The 26,957-nt window shown below is 44.2% G+C and overlaps 1 protein-coding gene across 4 annotated transcripts in view; it reads right to left on the bottom strand.

Moving 5' to 3' along the window:
• The window catches only part of SHROOM3 (shroom family member 3), a 259,505-nt gene that overhangs the window by 60,974 nt on the left and 171,574 nt on the right, over positions 1-26,957 (bottom strand). The window contains exon 3 of one of the 4 annotated variants that reach the window (XM_073541933.1): positions 14,126-14,274. The exons of the other annotated variants lie outside the window; for them this stretch is intronic. The gene's annotated coding sequence lies outside the window, so the exon portion shown is untranslated. The remainder of the gene's footprint in view (positions 1-14,125; positions 14,275-26,957) is intronic. 4 annotated transcript variants of the gene reach the window in all.

The raw sequence follows: 26,957 nt of genomic DNA, 5'->3' as shown, positions 1-26,957 counted from the left end.
AGTAAATCAAACCCCCTTTATCACCCCTTTTAATTAGGGAAAAATAATAAAATAAAAAATTGTATTTATTTCCATGTTCCCATAAGGGTTAGGGTTAGGGGTGTGTTAGGGTTATTGTTAGGGTTTGGATTAGGGTTAGAGGTGTGTTGGGGTTAGAGTTGGAGTTAGAATAGGGCGGTTTCCATTGTTCAAGCACATCAGAGGCTCTCCAAACCGAAACGCGACATGGCGTCTGATCTCAATTCCAGCGAATTCTGTGTTGAAAAAGTCAAACGGTGCTCCTTCCCGTCCGAGCTCTGCCATGTGCCAAAACAGTGGTTTACCCCCACATATGGAGTATCAGGATACTCAGAACAAATTGCACAATATCTCTCGGGGTCCAATTTCACCTATTACCCTTGGGAAAATAGAAAAAATTGCGCCTGAAAGAATTTTTATGTGAAAAAAAGTTAAATGTTCATTTTTTTAAACTCCAAAAATTCCTGTGAAGCACCTGAAGGGCTAATAAACTTCTTGAATGTGGTTTTGAGCATCTTGAGGGGTGCAGTTTTTAGAATGGTGTCACTTTTGGGTATTTTATAGACCCCTCAAAGGGACTTCAAATGTGATGTGGTCACTAAAAGAAAAAGTGTGTGTAAAAATGAGAAATCATTGGTTCTAAAATTGTGCTGATGTAAAGTAGACATGTGGGACATGTTACTTATTAAGTATTTTGTGTGACATATCTCTGTGATTTAAGGGCATGAAAATTCAAAGTTGAAAAATTGTGAAATTTTCAAACTTGTCGCCAAATTTCCATTTTTTTCACAAATAAACACAAGTCATATCATAGAAATTTTACCACTAACATGAGGTACAATATGTCATGAGAAAATAATGTGAGAATCACCGGGATCCATGGAAGCGTTCCAAGGGTTGTTACCTCATGAAAGGACAGTGGTCAGAATTCTAAAAACTGGCCCGGTCGTTAACATGCAAACCACCCTTGGGTTAAATCAGAGAGTCATATTGCACAAAATAGTTAATAAATAACATTGCATTTCCCACATGTCTACTGTACATCAGCACAATTTTGGAAACATAATTTTTTCTGTTAAGACGTTATATAAAAGTTGACCAGCAATTTCTAATTTTTCCAACAAAATGTACAAAACCATTTTTTAGAGACCACCTCACCTTTGAAGTGAGTTGGGGGGGTAAATACAACAGAAAATACCCAAAAGTAACACCATTCTAAAAACTGCACCCCTCAAGGTACACAAAACCACATTCAAGAAGAACTAAGGAACATGGAAGGAAAAAATGAACATTTTACTTCTTTCACAAAAAATTTACTTTGGAACCAACTTTTTTTATTTTCACAAGGGTATCAGGAGAAAATGGACAACAACATTTGTTGTGCAATTTTTCCTGAGTATGCTGATACCCTGTATGTGGAGGAAAGCCATTGTTTGGGCACATTGTAGGTCTCAGAAGGGAGGGAGCACCGTTTGACTTTTTGAACCCTAAATTGGCTGGAATCAATGAATGGCACCATGTCACATTTGGAGACCCCCTGATGTATCTAATCAGTAGAAACCCCCCAATTCTAACTCCAACCCTAACACAGCCCTAACTCCAACACACCCCTAACCCTAATCCCAACCCTAGCCCCAACATCACAATCCTAACCCCAACACAACCCTAACCCTAGTCCAACTCTAACCCTAGCAATAACCCTAACTATAACCCCAAACATAACCCTAACCCTAGCTCAATTGTAACCCTAGTTAAAACCCCAACTTTAACTCCAACCCTAACCCTAGCCCCAATCCTAACCCTAGCCCAACGCTAACCCTAGCTATAACCCCAAACATAAGCACAACCATAACCCTAACCCTAATGGAAAAATGGAAATAAATACATTTTACTTTATTATTTTTACCTAACTAAGGGGGTGATAAAGGTGGGTTTGATTTACTATTTTTCTATTTTGATCACTGTGATATTGTCTATCACAGTGATAAAAGTGAACCAATAGGAGAAATCTCCTATTGTTGCCGGGTGCTGGCAGATTTAAGCGGGCGCACTGCGCATGTGCTTGCCATTTTTTTCCCAGAAGAAGACGCCAAGGGTCACAGCTGGAGGAACTGGGTGAACATTGCAGGTAGTGGGGAGGATCGGGGGACCCTATTTCTCTCTCCTCTAATGTGCTGGATCAAATCAGAGGAGAGAGAAATAAATGGTAAATCTGACTTTTTTTGCGGTCACCAATAACGGCGATCACAACATCAGGGTCGGTAAAAACCGACTCGAATCATGTTCTCCTGGGTCTCAGCTACTCCCGGTAGCCGAGACCCCTGAGAAACTTACTATATACACTTATTTCTTAGCGTCATTAAAAAGTGGCTCTGAGGAATAAGTACCCTGAACTGCAGCTTTTAAAAGGCGTATTGGCGTTCGTTAAGGGGTTAACCCCTTCATGATTGGAGCTTTTTTCGGTTTTGCATTTTTGTTTTTTGGTCCCCTTCTTCTCAGAGCCATAACTGTTTTATTTTTCCGTTAATATGACCATGTTAGGGTTTGTCTTTTGTGGAACGAGTTGTACTTTTGAAAAACACCATTGGTTTTACCATGTCGTGTACTAGAAAAAAGGAAAAAATTACAAGCGCAGTGAAATTGCAAAAAAGTGCAATTCCACACTTGTTTTTTGTTTGGATATTTTACTAGGTTCACTAAATGTTAAACTGACCTGCCATTATAATTCTCCAGGTCATTATGAGTTCATAGACACCAAACATGTCTAGGTTCTTTTTTATCTAAATGGTGAAAAAAAATTCCAAAAAATCCTGTGATCTCGGGTTGAGTGAGGGCTTATTGTTTGCGTGCTGAGCTGACCCTTTTAATAATACCATATTGGTGCAGACAAGATCTTTTGATCGCCCATTATTTGCACTTTTGACTTTTTTTTGTCTCTACGCTGTTTTGCGATCAGGTTAATCCTTTTTTTTTTATTGATAGATCAGGCAATTCTGAAAGAGCCGATACCAAATATGTGTATGCTTGATTTTTTTTTATTGTTTTATTTTGAATTGGGCGAAAGGGGGGTGATTTGAACTTTTATATTTTTTATTTTTTTATATTTTTAAAAACTTTTTTTTACTTTTGGCATGCTTCAATAGTCTTCATGGGAGACAAGAAGCTGCTACAACCCGATCGACTCTGCTACATAGAGGCGATGATCAGATCACCTCTATATAGCAGAATTGCTTACTTGCTATGAGCGCCGACCACCGTGTGGCGCTCACAGCAAGCTGGCACTGACAACCATAGAGGTCTCCAGGAGACCTCTGGTTGTCATGCCAATGAACACGTGACCTGCGATCATGTAACAAGGGTGACCGGTGGGTGGGTTTCCAGTCCGATGTCCGGAAGTGCGAGTTAAATCCTGCTGTCAGCTTTTAACTAGTTAATAACCGCTGGTAGATCGCGATTCCACCCACGGCTATTCCAGGCACATGTCAGCTTCTCAAAACAGCTGACATGTCCTGGGAGATATGTGGGCTCCAGAGCCCACATCAAAGGGAGGGAGTCCGACATCTGCGTACTATTACGCGTGACGTCGGAAAAGGGGTTAAAGGGACTCTGTCAGCATTGGATGACTGTTCAAACTAAGTCCCATAGCTCAGTGCTTCACGGTGGAACCAATCATTTAAATACACCTCCCATCTGCTTGTTTTCCATCTATCGCCACACCCCTGTTCTTTGATTGACAACGCTGGCTTCATAGGGTAGAGATAGATGGAAAACAAGGTGGGAAGGTACATATAAATGATTGGCCCTGCCATGAAGCACCGAGTGCCTGTACTTGGTTTGAATAGCCATTCTGTGCTAACAGAGAACCTTGAGGCTGTGTGCCCACGTATGCGTTTTTTTCACGTTTTTTAAGCGTTTTTACTGGCAAAAATACTTAAAAATCGCTTAAAAGAAGCATCCCATTCACTTTAATGCATTTTGTACTTTTTGTGCATATTGTTGCGTTTTTTCCGCGAAAAAAACGCAGTGCGGTAAAAAACGCAGCAGGCTCATTAATTTTGCGGAAAAGTCCACGTTTTTAGCTATTTTCTGAGACTGGGGATGCGCGGAAAAAAGCGCATAAAAAACGTGTGCTTTTTGCGCAAAAAAAACGCGCGTTTTCTGGGAAGGAGTTCGGTTTTCATGCAGAAATTTTCTGCATACGTGGGCACATAGCCTAAAGAAGTTGTGCCACAATCACAATTTATATTCAATAGATACGATAAGTGATTAATTGCTGAGCGTTGGTGGTCCCATCGCAGGGACCCTCACTGATCCTAAGAATGGGGGTACCACATCCCATGTTGAAATGAAAATGTGGTTGAATGTCTGCACTGCTGCTCTAATCAATGTCTTTTGGACTATCAGAGATTTGAATGGACTGTCAGTGTGCAATGGGAGATTTTCTAATAAAAGGGGAGCTGTGGTGGGACATGCACATGTATTTGAAATGTTCTACCTCCAGATAGTACAACTGTATCAAAGTTTGCTGGTTGACAACTTTAAAATGGCCACTAGTGATATAACTAAACAAATTACCTAATAAAATGTGTAATCCATGAGACGTAGCAACAGATATTTAATGTTAAAAACGATAAACTGTGACTGATCTCTCCAGATGTCCAGGTTGCTTTAATTGTTCATTAGAGGTTGATACAATTTGCTTTTAATATAATCTGCATTTTTTCTGACTACCCTATTTATAGTGATGTATACATTGAGAATGCACAAAGACATTCCTTCCTGTATGAGGAAATTTTGGGGCCACAGTGCCATGGTTTGTCTTAGGGCTGCGCCCTAAGATTTTGCTTGTAAAGGCCCCATCTCACATAGCGAGATCGTTAGCGAGATCGCTGAAACGTCACAGATTTTGTGATGCGCCAACGATCTCGCTACATGTGACACATAGTGGCGACCAGGCCCCCGCTGCAATCTCGCTGATAATGCTCGAATGTCCTGGGCCATTTTTTGATCGCTGGTGTCCGCATGCATTTTTGTGTTTGACGCCGACGAGCGACCTCGTTGGCGACTCAGAACTCAGGGACACAGGCAGGAGTCGTCAGAATAGCTGCTGTGTGACAAGGTCACAACGACCGCCGAGGTCGTTATACGGATCACCGGATCGTTACTGCGTCGTTGAGTAGATCTGTCTGTTTGACAGCTTACTAGCGACCATTTAGCGATGTACCAGCGATCCTTACCAGGTTGTATCGTTGTCGGGATCGCTGGTGTGTCGCATAGTGTAACGGTACCCTAAGACACTGAAAAGAGGAGATAAGATCAGCTGAAGCATCACAGAAGACAGTGATATCAGAATTTGATAAGAATGTATTTTTATGCATCTTGCTGGCAGAATAGGCACCCAACAGCCATGTATTTAAAGGGATTAAAGATTTTCTCTTTTTAATATATTGCAAATCATCATATTATTTAGCACAGTGTACATACAGATGCTCATTTTGCCTTTCTACACAGTTAATTATTCTCTTTTCTCTGCTCTATGAAGAAAAGGAAGCCTCTTGTCCTTGCATTAATCATTCTTCTCTTCAACTCCTGAAACAGCTGCTCCACTCTTCCCCTGCCATAGACTTTTACAGTGACTTATGACTCATACAGGGAAAATTGACCTCCTGTTTCTACATAAAGCTTAGAAGGATTCAATTAGTCAGTTTTTAATCACATGATGTCAAAGTCAAGACACAGAAAAAAGAAGAATTAGCTGGGTAGAAAGGTAAAATGTGCAATTGTAAGAACACAGTGCTTTATAATATGATGACTACAATATATTAGGAGGATGAAAACTTTGATGGGAGTGCCTCTTTAAATGCTATTGTCATCCAAGTAAAACAAAAGCAGCATTGTTAAGCCCCAGTCTCACATAGCGATCTCGCTAGCAAGTTTTGTGACGCAACAGCGATCTCACCAGCGAGATCGCTGTGTGTGACACTGACCAGCAACCGTCCCACCTGCCGGTTATCGCTGATCGTCCTGGAATAGCCAGGACATTTTTTTGATCGCTGGTCTCCCACTGGCCAGCACGCATCGCTACGTGTGACAGGCGGGAGACCAGCGATCAGCGCGCTAGTAACTAAGGTAAACGCAGGGTTTCTAAGCAACGGGCGGTGCTTAGAAACCCGATGTGTACCTTAGTTACTAGCGCGCTGATGCAGGGAGCTGGTAACCAAGGTACACATCGGCTTTCTAAGCGATGCACGCCCCTTAAAAACCCGATGTGTACCTTAGTTACCAGCTCCCTGCATCAGCGCGCTGGTAACTAAAGTACACAGGGACGCCGCATGCTTGGCGTCGCTGGTGCTGATCGCTGGTGAAGCTGTCTGTTTGACAGCTCACCAGCGATCATGTAGCGACTCACCAGCGATCCTGACAAGTTGATATCGTTGTCGGGATCGCTGGTGAGTCAATATGTGTGACGGGGCCCTTAGAACAGTATTTATATTTATCCTGTTTTCCAAAATGGAGTTTGAGTCAGTATGTGTGTTTCGAGATAAGGAGTCTCTTAAGAATTTCTTTGTCTAAAGGGCCTGTCACACTAAGCGATATCGCTAGCAATATCGCTGTAACATCACTGTTTTTTGTGATGTTATAGCGATATTGCTAGCGATATCGATATGTCTGATACTTACCTCCGACCGCTCCCCCGCTGGTTATCGCTGATCGCGCGAGAACGTCCTGGACTGTTTCTCGTCGTCAGCTTCCTGCTGTGGAGACGAGTGACAAGTGGACACGGGCGGGAGGATGTCAGGATCACCTCGTCTGACAGGTAAGTAGCGACCCCCGACCCCTGCTATGTCGCTGGTGAGATCTAACTGTGTGGCAGCTCACTAGCGACCACTTAGTGATGCACCAGCGATCCTGACCGCGTCATATCGCTGGTCGGGATCGCTGGTGCATCGCTAAGTGTGACAGTACCTTAACTGACTTAGTGAAAACATAGGAAAGATACAAAACAAAAGAGTGAAAGACAGACCTAAACTCTAGCTGGGTGTAGACAGCCTTACCTTTTAGCCAATGAGATGTATGTATGTTAATGCCAGCAAATTTTCAGAGATAAGCTAAGCCAATTACATTGTTAAAATGCATGACTATTAATAACCTATATAAGATAATTTAATAAGGAGAGCTCTGCCTTGATGCTCAATGTATCAGTGTGGCTCTTCCATGCACATACACACTTGGTCAAAATTGTTGGTACCCCTCGTTTAATGACAGAAAAACCCACAATGGTGACAGAAATAACTTGAATCTGACAAAAGTAAGAATACATCAAAAATCTACAGTCAGACATTGCTTTTCAACCATGCTTCCACAGAATGAAACTCATAAAATAGGCCTGGACAGAAATGATGGTACCCCTGAAAATAATGTGACAAAAAAATATGATAAATCAAGGCGTGCACTAAATAGCATCACAGGTGTCTATAATCTTGGAATCAGTGAGTGGGCCTGTATAGAGGGCTACAGATACTCACTGTGCTGTTTAGTGACATGGTGTGTATCACACTCAACATGGACCAGAGGAAGCGAAGGAAAGAGTTGTCTTAGGAGATTAGAACAAAAATTATAGACAAACATGTTAAAGGTAAAAGTTATAAGACCATCTCCAAGCAGCTTGATGTTCCTGTGACTACAGTTGCACATATTATTCCGAAATTTAAGCTCCATGTGACTGTAGCCAATCTGCCTGGATGTGAGCGCAGGAGGAAAACTGATGACAAATCAAAGAGATGGATAATACGAAACAAACAAAAGAGCCCAGAAAAACTTCTAAACAGATTAAAGGTGAACTTAAAGCTAAATGAACATCAGTGTCAAATCGCACCATCCGTCGTCGTATGAACCAAAGTGGACTCCATGGGAGATGACCAAGGAGGACACCATTGTTAAAAAAACGTAAAAAGCCAGACTGGAATTTGCCAAACTACATGTTGACAAGCCACAAAGCTTCTGGGAGAATGTCCTATGGACAGATGAGACAAAAATGGATCTTTTTTGGCAAGGCACATCAGCTATATGTTCACAGATGGAAAAATGAAGCATATGAAGAAAAGAACACTGTCCCTACTGTGAATCATGGAGGAGGCTCTGTAATGTTCTGGGGCTGCTTTGCTGCATCTGGCACAGGGTGTCTAGAATCTGTGCAGGGTACAATGAAATCTCAAGACTATCAAGGGATTCTAGAGAGAAATGTGCTGCCCAGTGTCAGAAAGCTTGGTGTCAGTCGCAGGTCATGGGTGTTGCAACAAGATAATGACCCAAAACACACAGCTAAAAACACCCAAGAATGAGGAAAACACTGGACTATTCTGAAGTGGCCTTCTATGATCCCTGACCTAAATCTTATTGAGCATCTTTGGAAAGAGTTGAAACATGCTGTCTGGAAAAGGCAACCTTCAAACACGAGACAACTGGAGCAGTTTGCTCTTGAGGAGTCAGCTAGAATACCTGTCGAGAGGTGCAAAAGTCTCATTCACAGTTACAGGAATCGTTTGATTGCAGTGATTGCCTCAAAAGGTTGTGCAACAAAATATTAAGTTAAGGGTACCATCATTTCTGTCCAGGCCTACTTCATGAGTTTTATTTAAAAAAAATTCAGTGGAAGCATGATTGAAAAGCAATGTTTGACTTTCATTTGTTCATTTTCATAGATTTTTTATTTATTATTACTTTTGTCAGCTTCAAGTTATTTCTGTGACCATTGTGGGGTTTTCTGTCATTAAACGAAGGGTACCAAGAAATTTGACCATGTCTGTATTTGGATTTTACAATTTAATTTGGAACAGGCACAACGTCCCACATTACGTGGCAACGACAAAACCTGGCGCAATGAACAGGAATCTGCTAGTTCAAAGAACCACTTGAGCCAAACGTTTTGCTGGTCTCCAGACAAGCTGACAACTCCGGAGATCTGCAGCATAAGGTAAGAAGTTTTATTTTTAAAAAAACCCTGAACTTGTCTCTCTGTCTTGGTAGTTCCAGTGTGTTTTGGGTAAATGGGTCCGCAGGTCACTCGATCTGTTCATAGTAAGTACACCAAAAAAACTCTAAGGAGACTTTGTGTACTGTGTTGAATTCCTGTGCTGTATGTTGTATGGAGAGTGTGTATTTGGCATTTCACTGGTCATCTGTACATGGGGTTGGATTGTAACGATTAGTTGATTGTACCAGGTGGAGTCGACGTTGGTGATTGTTGGCAGCAGTCTCTTCCATTGCCAAGGAAACCCATATGGTTCCAGCTCCTAGACATAGGGGCCTATGGTTTTTGTCTGATTATAAAAATCAGGCATGGAGTGGTAGAGCAGGAAACCATAGTGAAAGATAAGAGTCCTTGCTGGTTTGCCTGTCTAGTCCTGTATTTCTGTTTTTAAAAAACAGAAGATGGGTAATCTTTTCATTAAGGGGCAAATTGAGCATGGTAAAACTGCTGCTGAAGTGGTGAAGGAAGAAAAGAAAATTGTGCAGAAAATGCATAGGTTTTTTTCAGCGTCTGGTTGTCCACCGGGTAGCAGACTTAATGAGGGTTTCTGGAATGTTTGGAAGGAACAGAGATGATGTTTAAATGATGCTGGCTTGTTAGGCCAGCCTGAGATATGGTGGAAATCCTCTAACTGTGTAACTAGAGGCAAGTTGATGGAATAAAAACATGGTGATAAGTTTTAATGTTAAAGTATGTAACAAAGAAGGCGCTGATCCCCCTGCTACTCCCTGGCAGGTTGGCGCAGGAATAAGTGGAGGACACCAGGGCATGTAGTTCCAAAGCTTTACTCACAGTCCGTTGCAGGTACAGGTGCCCGCATCCGTGCCATGTCCTCCGGGTTAGGAGCTCAGCCAACTTCCAGGCAAGATGAAGTACTCCTTTCCATCACTCCGCCAACATATGTGTCTTTTCTGAATTTCTCCTCTTATAGCGCCTTTGAATGAAGTACTCCTAGTACTGAGTTACACTGGAGTTCCTCCTGTCAGATGTTCCTATGAACTCTACTTGTACGGCAGACAGCTGTAGCCTGCTTTGGGGACTCCTTGCTACTAAGTCCCGGCTCACTAATATGTTGCTGTTGTGCCCCCAAGTCTTGTGTGGGAATAAAGTGGTCACTGCTTCTATTCCTCCGGTGTCTGCTGCAGGACCATTAGTATCAATACAACCTCGGGGACCAGACCCCGGCCTTGCGCTTAGAACTTGAAAAGGGTTCTCCTCTAACCCTGGTCCTTGTTCTCTTATTCTCCTTACGTTCCGTGCAAATCCTTCTTCCCAATGGAGAATCAAGCTTCCTTTCTTTGTCTCTTTCCTGTGCCAGCAGACCGAGATCACTGTGGCCTGCTGCAGCAGTTCCTTCTTCCATCCCTCTCCTAATTCTAAGTTCACAGCCATTTACTGTTCTGGTGCCTTTGTTGAAGGTTTAAAGCCATAGTTAGAGAGCCCCTAATAGTGTCCCTGCCACAGAACCACACCATGTCCTCAGCAGTGATACTCCAAGTAGTCAAGGGTGTGGAAGCAACAAATGCCCTGAATAACAAGGCAAAAACCCGGTCCAGTGCCCCTCTTATGTACGACCAGACCAGGCAAGGATGAAGAAACTTCACATGTTATAATTATGGAAAGCCTGAACACAGAGAAATTGAAGTTTCTCTCCTAGATTTAGAAAAGACCATGATAACCCCCCTCCTCCCCCTTATCCAGTGGGGGGAGTCAAGGTCTCAGTAAGTAATAAATGCTGTGCAGCTGCTCCTGGATAAGTCTGTTATAACTTTCTCCCTCACTGTTTATGTCCTTCACAATGTTACTGCCATTCTTTTATCAAGTACAACCAAAACATCTCAGTACTGTTCAACATCTCTGAATTCAATGTGCCCACCTCATGCCTGGCAACATCATCTTTCACCATTGCACTACTCTGAATCCAGCCACTTTGTTGCCTCTGGAGGGGGGAGTGGGTGGTAGTGGTAACCTGGGTGACCTGCTAGTTGAGCAACAAAAGGTACATGACTGTACACAAATAGATTTAAATAAACTGGAGAAGTGGGCAGCAACTAACAGAATGGTTTTTAACAGGGAGAAATGCAAAGTACTACATCTGGGCAATAAAAATGAAAAAAGCATATATAGAATGGGAGGAATAGGGCTAAGTGACAGCACATGTGAAAAAGACTTGGGTATACTAATAGATCACAGACTGAATATGAGTCAACAGTGTGATGCAGCAGCAAAAAAGGCAAATGCAATTCTAGGATGTATTAACAGAAGCATACAGTCTAGATCACGTGAAGTAATTATTTCCCTCTACTCCTCTTTGGTCAGACCTCATCTGGAATATTGTGTCCAATTTTGGGCACCACATTTTAAAAAAGACATCAACAAACTGGAGCAAGTTCAGAAAAGAGCGACCAGAATGGTGACCGGTCTGCAAACCCTGTCTTATGAGGAAAGGTTGCAGGATTTGGGAATGTTTAGTTTGCAAAAGAGAAGACTGAGAGGAGACTTAATAGCTGTCTACAAATATCTGTCACATTGTAGAAGGATCAACTTTATTCTCATTTGCACAAGGAAAGACTAGAAGCAATGGGATGAAGCTGAATGGGAGGAGACACAGATTAGATATTAGAAAAAACTTTTTGACAGTTAGAGTGATCAATGAGTGGAACAGGCTGCCACGAGAAGTGGTGAGTTCTCCTTCAATGGAAGTCTTCAAACAGAGGCTGGACAGACATCTAACTGGGATGATTTAGCGATTCCTGCTTTGAGCAGGGGGTTGGACCAGATGGCCCAGGAGGTCCCTTCCAACTCTACGATTCTATGATTCTATGTCCCATGATGGTTTTGGTCATGTTACCGATGTTCCACCATGACCATGAGCTCTCTGTGGATGGATTGCGGGATATGGCATGGATGGTGAGTTCTACCCTGGAAATGATGCTGTTTTCCACTGTGAAACCATAAAAGCAGTACCGCTGCCCACACACATTTGTCCACGAAGCTGAATTCCATACCCTAGAAGAAGCCTGCAGACATGCTAAAGACTAAACATTTATACAGCTATACTTTCACGACTATGTACCTATATGGAGAGTTAGATCTTTCCTCATGGCGGCAAGTAAGCCTATCAGTAATGATAAATCCATTCAACTTTTACTCAAGAAAGTTGCCATAGTGAAAGTCAAAGCCCATGCAAAAGATGACTCAACTACAGCTATAGGCAACCAACTGGCCAACCAAACTTCAAAATCTGCAGTTTCCCAACCAAGAGACAACACTGCCGGGGTGGCAGCTGCACAGGCGGTTTTTGCCATGGACCCACCTGTGACCTATGACCTTCTCCAGAAGCTACAACAGGCTGGTGTTGAAGAATTCACTAGATGGCAAGAGAAGGGAGCTGTGCCAGAAGGACTGTGGCACTTGGGGGACAAAGATTGCCTTCTCCGAGTTCTGATGGCTCAAGTCACCCATGGCAATACCCACCAATCAAAGACTGCCATGACAGACCTCATTTAGCGCCAGTGATATGCTCCTGAGTTCAGTGTCACTGCAGCTAAACATGTTGAACTCTGTCTGATCTGTGGGCTCAACAACGTAGGACCCACCACCAAGACGCCTATGAGACACACATCATGGCTCCTGTATCCATTCCAGTGCCTTCAGAAAGACTAAATTCAGCTTCCCAAAGGATGTACTTGTGGGTGTCGACCTCTTCTCAAGATGAACTGACACGTACCCCATATGTAAAGCCTCCGCCAACGGTACAGCGAAGAGACTAATCTCAGAAGTAATTTCCAAATACGGGGTGTCAAGGGCAGAGAGCGCTGCCCCCCAGGAGGCAATGACACCCGCTACAAGTATGTGCAAGATTCTTACCCACCGCGATGAGAGTCAGGAATATGGCGCAGGTATGGCTAGACCAGCTCCAGGACCTGCGGGGAGGGCGGAGCGATAATGAAGTGCCCGATGCCCACAGGACCTGCGATCACCTGACCGCGCGTCAGAGAACTGGGCGAGACTACAGCCGAGCTCCCGCAGCGCCGCGAGTAATACTGGTATCAAAGCGGCTCAGAGAAAATAACAGTAGTCAGGCAAGCAATAAGGTCATACATGGGGCGGGCGGCGAAGTACAGGAGGGATATTCAAAGGAAGGTCAAGAACGTAGCCAAGGGTCATACACAGGACAGGCAGCGTGGTACACAATCAGCAGACAAGAGATGTTAACCGTGACAGGACCGGGTCAAGCACCAAGCAGACAAACAACGATTGGCATGAAGCAGACAAAACAGGGTCAGGCACGCTCAGCCTAGAGTATAAACGACAGGGGACGGCTCTACCATGAGGCTATAAGAACCCTCCCTGGATTCACAGAGAGGCTTTCCATGTTAACTCATACACCACCTAACCTGACATCTCAGTAAACCATGACAGTACCCCCCTTTCAATGGGGGGCCTCTGAACCCCCGGGCCTTTCAGGATATCGAGCATGGTATGCTCTAACCAGGCGATCTGCGTGCACCAATCTGGCTGGTAACCAAGACCGGTCCTCAGGGCCGTACCCCTTCCAATGCACCAGGTATTGCAAAGACCCGCGAACCCATCGAGAATGTACTATGTGTTGAACTTCAAATTCCATATGTCCATCAACCAATACCAGGGTTGGAAGGGAGCCTGGTTCCTCTACCACTGAACCTAATGGTTTAAGCAAGGACCTATGGAAAACATCATGGAGTTTCAAAGATGAAGGAAGAAGTAAGCGATACGCTACCGGGTTAATCACTTCGCTTATCTCATAAGGGCCAATGAATTTTGGCCCCAGTTTGGCAGAGGGTAACCTTAGGCTTATGTTTCGCGTGGAAATCCACACCTTATCTACACATTGTAACGTCTGACCAGAGTGCCTTTTATTATCCGCGAAATATTTATATTTCCCTTGTGCTTTGGAAATATTTAAACGAACATTTGACCACAGATCACTGATCCGGTTGACACAATCCTCAGCCCCTAGACAGTTAGAATCCAGATGTGAAAATTCACCGAAATGAGGATTTAATCCATAATTAATAAAAAACGGTGACCTACCAGTGGATTGATTTATTCGATTGTTGAAGGTGAATTTCGCCAAAGGCAAAGCATCGCACCAGTCATCCTGCAAAGTGGAAGTCAAACACCGGAGAATCTGTTCCAGCGACTGGTTTGTGCGCTCTGTCCATTGCTTTCTGGGTAATAAGCTGAGGAAAAAGACAGAGATATCCCCAATTTCTTGCAAAAGGTCTGCCAAAACTTAGCTACGAATTGCGTCCCCCTATCGGATACATTGTTCAAAGGTACCCCATGAAGACGAACAACCTGGGAGAGGAAATGTCTAGAAAGGACTTCTGCTGACGGAAACTTAGCCATAGGTACGAAGTGTGCCAACATGGAGAATCTGTCCACAATTACCCAAACCACAGTATTACCCTGGGATGGAGGGAGATTAGTAATGAAGTCCATGGACAAATGAGCCCAAGGTCTTCTCGGGATTGGTAAAGGCACCAATTCCCCGGCCGGCCGACAATGAGAGCTCTTGGAACGGGCACATATCCCACATGCTGCGACATATCTCTTAACCTCTGCAGACATTAATGGCCACCAAAAAACTCTTTTTACTGCTTCACATGTGGCTGTAATACCTGGATGAGCGCCCAATTTTGAGTCATGGAATTCCTGCAGGAGATTGGTGCGCAAGTGTTGTAGAACAAACAATTTATGTGCAGGTTTGGACCTTGGAGTTAAAGATTGAGCCCCCACAATCTCCCACTCCAATTCCGGTGACAGCTCTGCTATAACCACCACGGGTTGAAGAATGGAGGACGGTGGGTCAGGGGTGGACAACGGCTCAAAACTGCGTGATAACACATCCGCTTTCACATTTATAGACCCTGGTCGAAAAGTAATAGAAAATTGAAACCTGGAAAAAAAAAGTGACCAGCGGGCCTGCCTGGGAGTCAATCTTTTGGCTGATTTAATATACTCTAAATTTTTGTGATCAGTAATGACTGTGATAGGGTGAGCTGCCCCCTCTAAAAAATGCCTCCACTCTTCGAACGCCAACTTGATTGCCAGAAGCTCTCTGTTCCCAACGTCGTAGTTTCTCATTGCTGGAGAAAATTTTTTCGAAAAATAGGCACAAGGCCTAAGGTTAGACAGAGTAGCTGACCCCTGAGACAACACAGCCCCCACCCCTACCTCTGAAGCATCAACCTCCACTACAAATGGCAAGGAGGGGTCTGGTTGAACCAATATCGGAGCAGACATAAATCAATTCTTTAGAACAAGAAAAGATTGTCTAGCTGGAGGGGACCAATTCCTAATATCAGCCCCCTTACACGTGAGATCAGTAAGAGGCTTGACTCTCTGCGAAAAGCCTTTGATGAACCTGCGATAATAGTTTGCGAATCCCAAGAAGTGCTGGAGTCCTTTCAGGTCCTGAGGTTGGACCCACTCCACAATGGCTTGCACCTTCTTGGGATCCATCCGAAATCCCTGTGGCGAGATTATGAGCCCTAAAAATGTTAACTCCTGGACAAAAAAATGTACATTTTTCAAGCTTGACGAACAGTTGATTTTCTCTGAGTCTTTGAAGTACAGTTCTGACATGCAATAAATGAGAATCCTTGTCAGCAGAGTATATTAGGATATCATCTAAGTAGACAACAACAAAGCGGCCAATGAGGTCCGCAAATACCATATTGATGAAATTCTGGAAGACAACTGGTGCATTAGTGAGACCGAATGGCATAACTAAATTTTCAAATAATCCCTCTGATGTGAGAAAAGCTGTCTTCCATTCTTCTCCTTCTTCAATTCTTATCAACTTATAGTCCCCTCTAAGATCCAATTTAGAAAACCACTAAGCCCCTGAGAGCTGGTTACACAAATCTGTAATCAGGGGTAAGGGATATGTATTCCTGACGGTAATTTTGTTGAGTTCTCGAAAGTCGAGGCAGGGACATAGGCCACATCTATCTTTTTAACAAAGAAAAATCCTGCTGCTACTGGGGAAACTGAAGGTCTTATGTGCCCTTTACGGAGACTTTCAGTGATGTATTCCTTGATAGCAAGACGCTCAGGGCCTGACAAATTGAATAAACGGGCTTTGGGCAATTTGGCCCCAGGAATCAGATCAATTATGCAGTCAAATGGCCTATGTGGGGGTAATGCCTCGGCCTCGCTTTCCAAAAACACGTCCTCAAAGTCATTAAGGTACACCGGAATACCCTCCAGACTGACAGAAGACTCGTAGACAGATTTTGCCGGTGTCACACAAAAAAACAGATTTATAGCAACAGTCCATACATTTAGAACCCCACTTGACAATTTCCCTTTTTTCCCAATCAATCACTGGGTTGTGCCGTTGAAGCCACAGCATGCCCAATACCAGCCCCGCGGGCAATTCGTCCATCACAAAACACTTAATTTCCTCTGGATGAGAGGAACCAATTTGCAGGGAAAAACTGTCAGAAACATAAAGAATCCCTGAACGGGTGAGGGGGGAAGAGTCGATGGCCACAATTTTCAGTGGGGTCTCCAGCCTGACTGTCCCTATCTTGAGTTGGGAGATGATACAGGAGCTGACCAGATTGAGTGATGAACCGCAGTCCACCAACGCTGTAGAAACAAAATGATAATTGTCTACTACCAGTTCGACTTTAAGCAAGATTTTAGGGCATGAGGAAAAAAGTACCTGAAGGTCTGGGCAGCCTCCTCGATCACTACCCAGACCTAGTAGTTTCCCATCGACTTAGAGGATGACGGACACGATGGGCAATCCCTCCTCCAATGTCCCGATTCTCCACAATAGAAACAGAGCTGCTTCTCTCGGCGGCGTTTTCTTTCTTTCTCTTTAACTGAGGTGACACCAATTTCAATGGGCACCGGACTGGCATCAACCTCTTTACTGCCAGAAAATAAGGAGGTTTCCGAGGGCATAACTCCTGTGGCTCTTAGCCGGCGATCCAGCCGCACGGTTTGGGTCATGGCATCCCCCAGAGTATCAGGAGGTAGATGCAGGGCCAAGGCATCCTGAAGGCGTTCTGACAGGCCTCTAAGGAATAGTCCCCGGAGAGCGGCATCATCCCAGGAGACCTCTGCTGCCCACCGTCAGAACTCTGAACCACTCCGCTGAGTGCCGACCCTGCCGTGCATTCATCACCATATCCTCAGCCATCCGAACCCTATCTGGTTCATCATAAATGCGACCCAGGGCCTCAAAAAACGCATCAACAGTCATTTGTTCCGGGGCCGTGGGAGCAAGAGAAAACGTAGTAGAGAGATAATCACCCCAACTCTCTGAAACTCTCCCCCGGAAGAACAGGGTCTCAGGGAGAAGAACAGTTTGCACCCTTCCCTGAAAGCCCTGTATTCCCTTTTGTCCCCAGAAAAGGAGTCCGGCAGTTTAACAGGAGACTCAGGGGACACAAGTGACACATCCTTACTCTCAGAACCGAGAGCCCCCACAGAGACGGCCCCCCGCACTGTGTCCACCAGCTGTTGCTGGGTATGGGCCATAGTGCGCTGCTCCACATTTAATTTTTGGAACATTTGAGTCAGATGTTTTAGCTGGTCTGACAGCACCTGCATGGGATCCATGACACAAGCCTGTAATAACCAAACACACACACACTTTTCCCAGAGAGGGGAGGGGAAAAAAAACCTGTAACGGTCATTTATAATGTCAAGGGCAGATAGTGCTGCCCCCCAGGAGGCAAGGACACCCGCGACAAGTATGTGCAGGATTCTTACCCACCACGGTGAGAGTCAGGAGTATGGCGCGGGTATGGCTAGACCAGCTCCAGGACCTGTGGGGAGGGCGGAGCAATAGTGAAGCACCCTTTGCCCGCAGGATCTGCGATCACGTGACCGTGCATCAGATAACTGGGCGAGACTACAGCCGAGCTCCCGCAGCGCCGCGAGTAATACTGGTATCAAAGCGGCTCAGAGAAAATAACAGTAGTCAGGCAAGCAAGAAGGTCATACATGGGGCGGGCGGCTAAGTACAGGAGGGGTATTCAAAGGAAGGTCAAGAATGTAGCCAAGGGTCATACACAGGACGGGCAGTGTGGTACACAATCAGCAGACAAGAGACGTTAGCCGTGACAGGACCGGGTAAGCACCAAGCAGACAAACAATGATTGGCATGAAGCACAGACAAAGCAGGGTCAGGCACACTGAGTTAAGAGTATAAATGACAGGGGATGGCTCTACCATGAGGCTATAAGAACCCTCCCTGGATTCACAGAGAGGCTTTCCATGTTAACTCATACACCACCTAACCTGATGTCTCAGTATACCATGACACGGGGTGCCCGAGACCACAGAGAATGACAGAAGCACCCATTTTACTGGAGAAATAATGGATCCACGTTTCACACTGTAAGAAGACAGCTGGGCCCAATAAAGCAACTGAATGATGTGAATGTACATCCTGTGCCTTAATGTTGTGAGCTCATCTGTTCATTCACCTTTTGTGTCCGAGGATCTCCCTCTTCTGGTGAAGGAAGGTAGTGAGGCTGATTTGGATGAAAGAAACCAAACACCTGATCAGGTGGATTGTGACTGGGTAACGGGAACTTCAGACTGGATATAAGGCAGCTGACGCCCTTCTGAGTGGCTGGTGATTTCTCTGCTGGATTCTTGGAGACCAGTCTGATTCCTGCTTCCCAAAGATAAGTTTTTGCTCTGCTATTGAACTTATGAGTTTTGGTTTTGTTTACCTTGTTTTCTGAGTTCAGCCATCCCCGGCTGGGGGTGTGCTGGATTCTTTTTCCTTGATCAGTGTTCTCTTTTGCTCTGCTTTCAGAATATTCTGAGTGCTGATATAGGATTTGAAGTCTAGTGACTCAGTTGTGTTGGTAATATTTTTAGCAGGGTTTTCTCGGATTGCAGACAGCAGCTTTTCTGTCCTGTCCTTTTTAGTTAGCTTGGGCCCCATCGTTTGCTCAACCTATCTTTCTATTTGTGTTAGTGTTTTCATCTTGCTTCACCGTCATTATATGTTGGGGGCTGCCTATTGCTTTGGGGTCTGCTCTGGGGCAGTCAGTTTTTCCCTTTTCTCTTTTTAGGCTTATTTAGATTTCCGGCTGTGACGCGGTGTCTAGGATCACCGTAGGAACACTAGGAACACTCCCCGGCTACTGCTAGTTATGTGATAGGATTAGGGGTCTGCAATCCGCTAGTTTCCAACTTCTCTGATTTTCTGGGCTGAGCTTGTGTTTTGTTTTTTCCTCCTCGGTAACGCAATCATAACACCTTATCATTTTTGGTTTGAAGAATGAGGAGACAGGTACCACTTTCTAGTTTAATACATCAGACCCTGTAGTTAGTTATAAATTTTACCTGTGTAACATGGTCTCCTGATCTAGAGTGGAGTGGCACCTGTTGTGGATTCTCTCTCTGGCTTCCCTCTGGTGATTACTGAAGGTAGTGGTGCTGGTCAGATTGACAGAGGGGTTGCGAATTCTCTTTCTGGACTCCCTCTGGTGGTTACTGGAGGTAGTGGAGCTGATCTGATTGACAGAGGCTTGCCACCTGATAATGAGGAAGATGATTGTAGATCTGGGGTTTCTGATTGGGATTTAAGACAGCTGACTCCCTCTATCCCTGCTGGTGATTTTTTTCCTGTGCCTTCTGAGGTCTGATGTCTCCTGCTCTTTCCCTGCATGGTTCAGCTAAGTGGATCATTTGCTTTTCTGTTTGCATTTGATTTGGTTTTGTCTATCTCTGCTTTGTGCGGGTCAGGCAGCTCCAGCTGGGGCTGTGCTGAATCACCGCCAATATGTTACTGCATGTGCAAGTTTGTTTTGTCCCGTTATATTGGTCTCTTTTTGCTTTGCTTTCAGAATATACCAGAGTGCTGATATAGTGGGGGCGAAGTCGTGAGACTTCAGTGTTTTTTGTGCATCAGACGTGTTGGACTTTTTGCAGGGTTTTTTGCTTGATTGCAGACAGTGTCTTTCCTTTCCTGTCCTGTCTAGTCAGTGTGGGCCCCATCGTTTGCTCAGTCTATTTTTCTGACTGCTTTTGTATTTTCATCTTGTCTCACCGACAATATATGTTTGGGGGCTATCTATTCCTTTGGGGTCTGCTGCGGGGCAGTTTAGATTTCCCCTTTCTTGCTTTAGGCTTAGTTAGCTCTCCCGCTGTCCCGAGGCATCTAGGATAGAATCATAGAATCATAGAATCGTAGAGTTGGAAGGGACCTCCTGGGCCATCTGGTCCAACCCCCTGCTCAAAGCAGGATTCGCTAAATCATCCCAGTCAGATGTCTGTCCAGCCTCTGTTTGAAGACTTCCATTGAAGGAGAACTCACCACTTCTCGTGGCAGCCTGTTCCACTCATTGATCACTCTAACTGTCAAAAAGTTTTTTCTAATATCTAATCTGTGTCTCCTCCCATTCAGTTTCATCCCATTGCTTCTAGTCTTTCCTTGTGCAAATGAGAATAAAGTTGAGCCTTCTACAATGTGACAGCCCTTTAGATATTTGTAGACAGCAATTAAGTCTCCTCTCAGTCTTCTCTTTTGCAAACTAAACATTCCCAAATCCTGCAACCTTTCCTCATAAGACAGGGTTTGCAGACCGGTCACCATTCTGGTCGCTCTTTTCTGAACTTGCTCCAGTTTGTTGATGTCTTTTTTAAAATGTGGTGCCCAAAACTGGACACAATATTCCAGATGAGGTCTGACCAAAGAGGAGTAGAGGGAAATAATGACTTCACGTGATCTAGACTGTATGCTTCTGTTAATACATCCTAGAACTGCATTTGCCTTTTTTGCTGCTGCATCACACTGTTGACTCATATTCAGTCTGTGATCTATTAGTATACCCAAGTCTTTTTCACATGTGCTGTCACTTAGCTCTATTCCTCCCATTCTATATATGCTTTTTTCATTTTTATTGCCCAGATGTAGTACTTTGCATTTCTCCCTGTTAAAAACCATTCTGTTAGTTACTGCCCACTTCTCCAGTTTATTTAAATCTTTTTGAATCCTCTCTCTCTCTTCTCTAGTATTAGCTATCCCTCCTAGCTTTGTGTCATCAGCAAATTTAATCAGTTTACCCTCAATTCCTTCATCTAAATCGTTGATAAAGATGTTGAACAATACAGGGCCCAGGACAGAGCCCTGTGGTACCCCACTTGAGACATTCTTCCAACTGGATGTGCAGCCATTTACGACCACTCTTTGGGTCCGATCACTAAGCCAGTTATGAATCCACCTAACAGTTGCCTTGTCCATTCCATACTTAATCATTTTTTCAATAAGGATTGTATGAGAGACTTTGTCAAATGCTTTGCTGAAGTCAAGATATACTATATCTACAGCATTTCCTTGATCCACCCAATCAGTGATACCGTCATAGAAGGAAATTAAGTTAGTCTGACATGACTTATTAGTTACAAACCCATGCTGACTCTGTTTGATCACTTCATTCTTATCCAGGTATTGACTTACATGTTGTTTAATAATTTGTTCAAAGATCTTTCCTGGTATAGAAGTCAGACTCACCGGCCTATAGTTGCCTGGGTCCACCTTCTTCCCCTTTTTGAAGATAGGAACAACATTTGCTCTTCTCCAGTCTTCTGGCACTTCTGTTCTCCAAGAATTTTCAAAGATTATGGAGAGTGGTTCAGAAATTTCTTCTGCTATCTCCTTCAGTACTCTGGGGTGTAATTCATCTGGACCTGGAGACTTGAATTCATTTAGGTTAGCTAAGTGTTTCCTCACTATCTTTCTGTTTATAGATATCCTGGATTCTTCTATTCCCTTAATAGGACAGTGAATAACAGTTGGTGTTACATTTCCTTTCTGAGAGAAAACAGATGCAAAATAGGAATTTAAAAGTTCAGCCTTCTCAACATCCTGTCTTACCATTTCATCATTTTCATCCTGTAAAAATCCTATAGCATCTTTGACTTTTCTTTTACTTTTGACATATCCCCAAAATCCTTTATTATTGCTTTTGACATCTCTTGCAAGCCTCAATTCATTTTCAGCTTTAGTTAATCTGATTTGTGCCCTGCAGATTCTGCAGACAGCATTATATTCTTCTTTAGATATACCTCCCTCTTTCCATTTTATAAACATTTTTTTCTTCCTTTTTAGCATGTGCTTAAGTTCTGTGTTCACCCATCCTGGTTTCCTTAAATGCTTCCTATTCCCTCTTTTCGGAATTGTTAACAACTGTGCTTTGAGAATTTCATTTTTCAAGATTTCCCATCCTTCCTGGACATTTTTGTCTTTAAGGATATCCAGCCATTGGATTCCTCCAATTATCTTTCTGAATCCCTTAAAATCTGCCTTTCTGAAATCTAACCTTGACGTCTGAGTCTTCACAGGTCTTCCGCCTCTAGTTATCCAAAATTCTAAAATAGCATGGTCGCTACCTCCTAGGGTTCCAGCCACTTTTACCTCCTCAACCATTTCCTCCCTGTTTATAAGGATTAGATCCAAGGTAGCAGTTCCCCTTGTTTTCTCCCCTACCTTTTGGAAGATAAAGTTGTCAGCAAGAGAGGATAAGAATTTCCTTGACCTGTTAGTTTTGCCTGAGAGAGATTCCCAACAAATGTCTGGATAGTTGAAATCTCCCATGACAACTATGTCATATTTTTTGGAGAACTTGGCCATTTGATGCATAAAGAGTTCATCCATATCTTCAGCTTGCACAGGCGGCCTGTAGTAAATGCCTACAATGGTGTCCTTTCCATTGTTCTGTCCTTGTATTCTTACCCAAACAGTTTCCACAGAACTCCCAGTCTCTGAAGCTTCAATCTCTGTGCAGATATATGCATTTCTAACATACAATGCAACACCCCCTCCTCGTTTATCAAGTCTGTTTCTTGCAAATAAGTTGTATCCTTCTAGTCTTGTATTCCAATCATGTGTATCGTCCCACCAAGTTTCAGTGATTCCAATGACATCATATTTCTTTTCCTGTGTTAGTAGTTCCAATTCTCCTTGTTTGTTGCCCATGCTTTGTGCATTAGTATAGAAACATTTTAGTTTGTGATTGGTTTCTCTTTCTCCAATATTTTTATTAATTAGATTCTTTCGTCTTTGTTCTTCCTTTCCACTTCTATTAGCAGAGTTCTCAATAGCATTTGTCAGGTGTATGGCTTTTTCTGGTCTTTTGCTTCCCTTCCCATGTTGTTCTAGTTTAAAGCTCTCCTTACAAGTGTAGCAAGGCGACTTCCAAATACATGCTTTCCAGTCTTCGTAAGGTGCACCCCATCTCTAGCAAGTAGTCCATCGTATAAGTAGTTCACTCCGTGATCCAGAAATCCAAATCGTTGCTGACGGCACCATCGACGTAGCCAGTTGTTCACCTGCAGAATCTTATTCCACCTCCTTGTTCCATGGCCATCCACTGGGAGGATGGAAGAGAAGACCACCTGCGCTCCCAGTTCTTTCACTTTCTTGCCTAAGTCTTCAAAGTCTCTGCAGATGGTTTCCAGGTCGTTTCTTGCGGTGTCATTTGTCCCCACATGTAGTAGCAGGAATGGGTAGTCATCTGTAGGTCTGAAGAGTCCTGATATCCTGTCAGACACATCTTTAATTTTTGCACCTGGAAGACAGCACATTTCTCTTGAAGTTATATCCGGTCTGCAGATAGCGGCCTCTGTTCCTCTCAACAGGGAATCCCCCATGACCACCACTCTCCGTTTCTTCTTCACAACATTTTTCTTTCTCCATCCAGGAGGACTCTGAAGGCGTACAAGGTTGCTGTTTGTTGGCAAAGTCTTATCCTGATGTATTTCTTCATCATTTTCCTGCGTGAGAGCCTGGTACTGGTTCCTGAGCAGTATGGGTGCTGACTGCCTCCATTCCTCTGTTTCTTCAGGTGCACTTTGAATTTCTTCTCTTTCTGTAACATGAAGAGATAATTCTGCTCTGTCCAAGAACTCTTCACCTTCCTTAATGATCTTCAACGTAGCCAACCTCTCTTCGAGATTTTGCAAATTTTCCTCCAACAGGGACACAAGCTTGCATTTGTGGCATGTGAAGTTTGGCTTTTCCACTGGTAAGTCTGTGAACATGTAGCAAGAAATGCAGCTCACCAAATGGCTCCTGGCCTCTTCCATCTTGAAATTTCTTAAAAACGATGAAAGATGAGCCAAAATTATCGGCGCGCGGTTTTTCCGATTTCCTCTTTTCAGCTGCAACGGCCAAAACCCAGTGATCGTTGAGCTCGCGGAGACTCTTCACTTATCCCAGAAGGCACTGGGAATATGCAAATGATCTCCTCAAGACTCTTCCCCTGGTTTTCCGATTTCCTCTTTTCAGCTGCAACGGCCAAAACCCAGTGATCATTGAGCTCGCGGAGACTCTTCACTTATCCCAGAAGGCACTGGGAATATGCAAATGATCTCCTCAAGACTCTTCCCCTGGTTTTCCGATTTCCTCTTTTCAGCTGCAACGGCCAAAACCCAGTGATCGTTGAGCTCGCGGAGACTCTTCACTTATCCCAGAAGGCACTGGGAATATGCAAATGATCTCCTCAAGACTCTTCCCCTGGTTTTCCGATTTCCTCTTTTCAGCTGCAACGGCCAAAACCCAGTGATCGTTGAGCTCGCGGAGACTCTTCACTTATCCCAGAAGGCACTGGGAATATGCAAATGATCTCCTCAAGACTCTTCCCCTGGTTTTCCGATTTCCTCTTTTCAGCTGCAACGGCCAAAACCCAGTGATCGTTGAGCTCGCGGAGACTCTTCACTTATCCCAGAAGGCACTGGGAATATGCAAATGATCTCCTCAAGACTCTTCCCCTGGTTTTCCGATTTCCTCTTTTCAGCTGCAACGGCCAAAACCCAGTGATCGTTGAGCTCGCGGAGACTCTTCACTTATCCCAGAAGGCACTGGGAATATGCAAATGATCTCCTCAAGACTCTTCCCCTGGTTTTCCGATTTCCTCTTTTCAGCTGCAACGGCCAAAACCCAGTGATCGTTGAGCTCGCGGAGACTCTTCACTTATCCCAGAAGGCACTGGGAATATGCAAATGATCTCCTCAAGACTCTTCCCCTGGTTTTCCGATTTCCTCTTTTCAGCTGCAACGGCCAAAACCCAGTGATCGTTGAGCTCGCGGAGACTCTTCACTTATCCCAGAAGGCACTGGGAATATGCAAATGATCTCCTCAAGACTCTTCCCCTGGTTTTCCGATTTCCTCTTTTCAGCTGCAACGGCCAAAACCCAGTGATCGTTGAGCTCGCGGAGACTCTTCACTTATCCCAGAAGGCACTGGGAATATGCAAATGATCTCCTCAAGACTCTTCCCCTGGTTTTCCGATTTCCTCTTTTCAGCTGCAACGGCCAAAACCCAGTGATCGTTGAGCTCGCGGAGACTCTTCACTTATCCCAGAAGGCACTGGAAATATGCAAATGATCTCCTCAAGACTCTTCCCCTGGTTTTCCGATTTCCTCTTTTCAGCTGCAACGGCCAAAACCCAGTGATCGTTGAGCTCGCGGAGACTCTTCACTTATCCCAGAAGGCACTGGGAATATGCAAATGATCTCCTCAAGACTCTTCCCCTGGATCATCATAGGTATGCTCCATGGATACTGCTAGTTGTGTGGACAGGATCAGGGGTCTGCAATCCGCTTAGTTACCAACCTCTCTGGTTTTCTGTGGCTTAGCCTGGGCCTGCTATCCTCCTAGGTGACCCATTCATAACAGGCACCTATAGAGTCTCCAAGAAGTATGTATGTGTCACTGCCGCCAACATTGGCTATGGGTCTGATTGTGAGTCCTACATTATGGTGGGGTGGAACACTGGAGAAGTGTGGGCCTGCAGCCCTTGTATATCCCAAGAAAAAACAAGGCAGCAAGGGTAGAAGAAAATAGAGGGGGAAGCCAGCACTGCTTAAGGTTAGAACGCATAAATTGGAGTGCATATGCACATAATGTCTAGCTGTATTCAAAAATGAGATATTTAGCAAAAAAATTGATCAATTCAATTGAGCCACCCTGCCGCGCCAAGGCAATCTCATATGGGGGGTCCTACTCTATATATTTTTAATAAATGCCGTGCCATTACGGCCTCCTAAATACACTTAGAGCATAACCACATCAAGTGCAATCTGTACCTGAACATTACTGGATCGCTCCCATGAAGCCAGATGAAGCAAGTGCAGATGAAGGCCAACCAGGTCTGAACACAGACATATCAGGAATGGCCTCCACACATTGCCTGACCAGCGAACATAGATGAAGGGCGATGTTGGTCCAGACACAGGTGCACAATTAAATAAAGCTTGGGGCAGGGTGGGGCTGCCGTGTGTGTGCACAGCAGCCTAATCCATCACAATGAACACAGAAAAATTATGGCGGACATAACCACTTGATGTGGTCATGCTCTAAATGTATTTAGGAGGCCGTAATGGCACAGCATTTATTAAAAATATATAGAGTAGGACCCCCCATATGAGATTGCCTTGGCGCGGCGGGGTGGCTCAACTGAATTGATCAATTTTTTTGCTAAATATCTCATTTTTGAATACAGCTGGATATTATGTGCATATGCACTCCAATTTATGCGTTCTAACCTTAAGCAGTGCTGGCTTCCCCCTCTATTTTCAGCAATGGTAGAAGCCTACTTACTAGAATGACTCTGTTACAACCAGAATATGTGTCCATACATTGTACAGTAGGGTCCTGTCTAACTTGTAAGTCTCGCAACTGTTTTCCCTGTACTTGATGATCGAGAACGCATCTATCACGGACACAGAACTATATATGTGAAGGGCATAAATCCAAGGGGACACTGACCTATTAGGATACTTTTACCTTAAGGATATCAGAGACTGACCTGTTCTAAATAAATCTAAGACTTCACAACCTAATACTTCCAAAGACTCATTCTTGGTGCCTTTCCTCAAA

The sequence above is a fragment of the Dendrobates tinctorius genome, unplaced genomic scaffold (genome assembly GCF_039654945.1).
Source record: "Dendrobates tinctorius isolate UK_male_01 unplaced genomic scaffold, ASM3965494v1 ptg000011l, whole genome shotgun sequence".
Lineage (NCBI taxonomy): Eukaryota > Metazoa > Chordata > Amphibia > Anura > Dendrobatidae > Dendrobates > Dendrobates tinctorius.
Note: the sequence above shows the minus strand (reverse complement) of the source record. Positions and strands in the feature narration are given on the sequence as shown.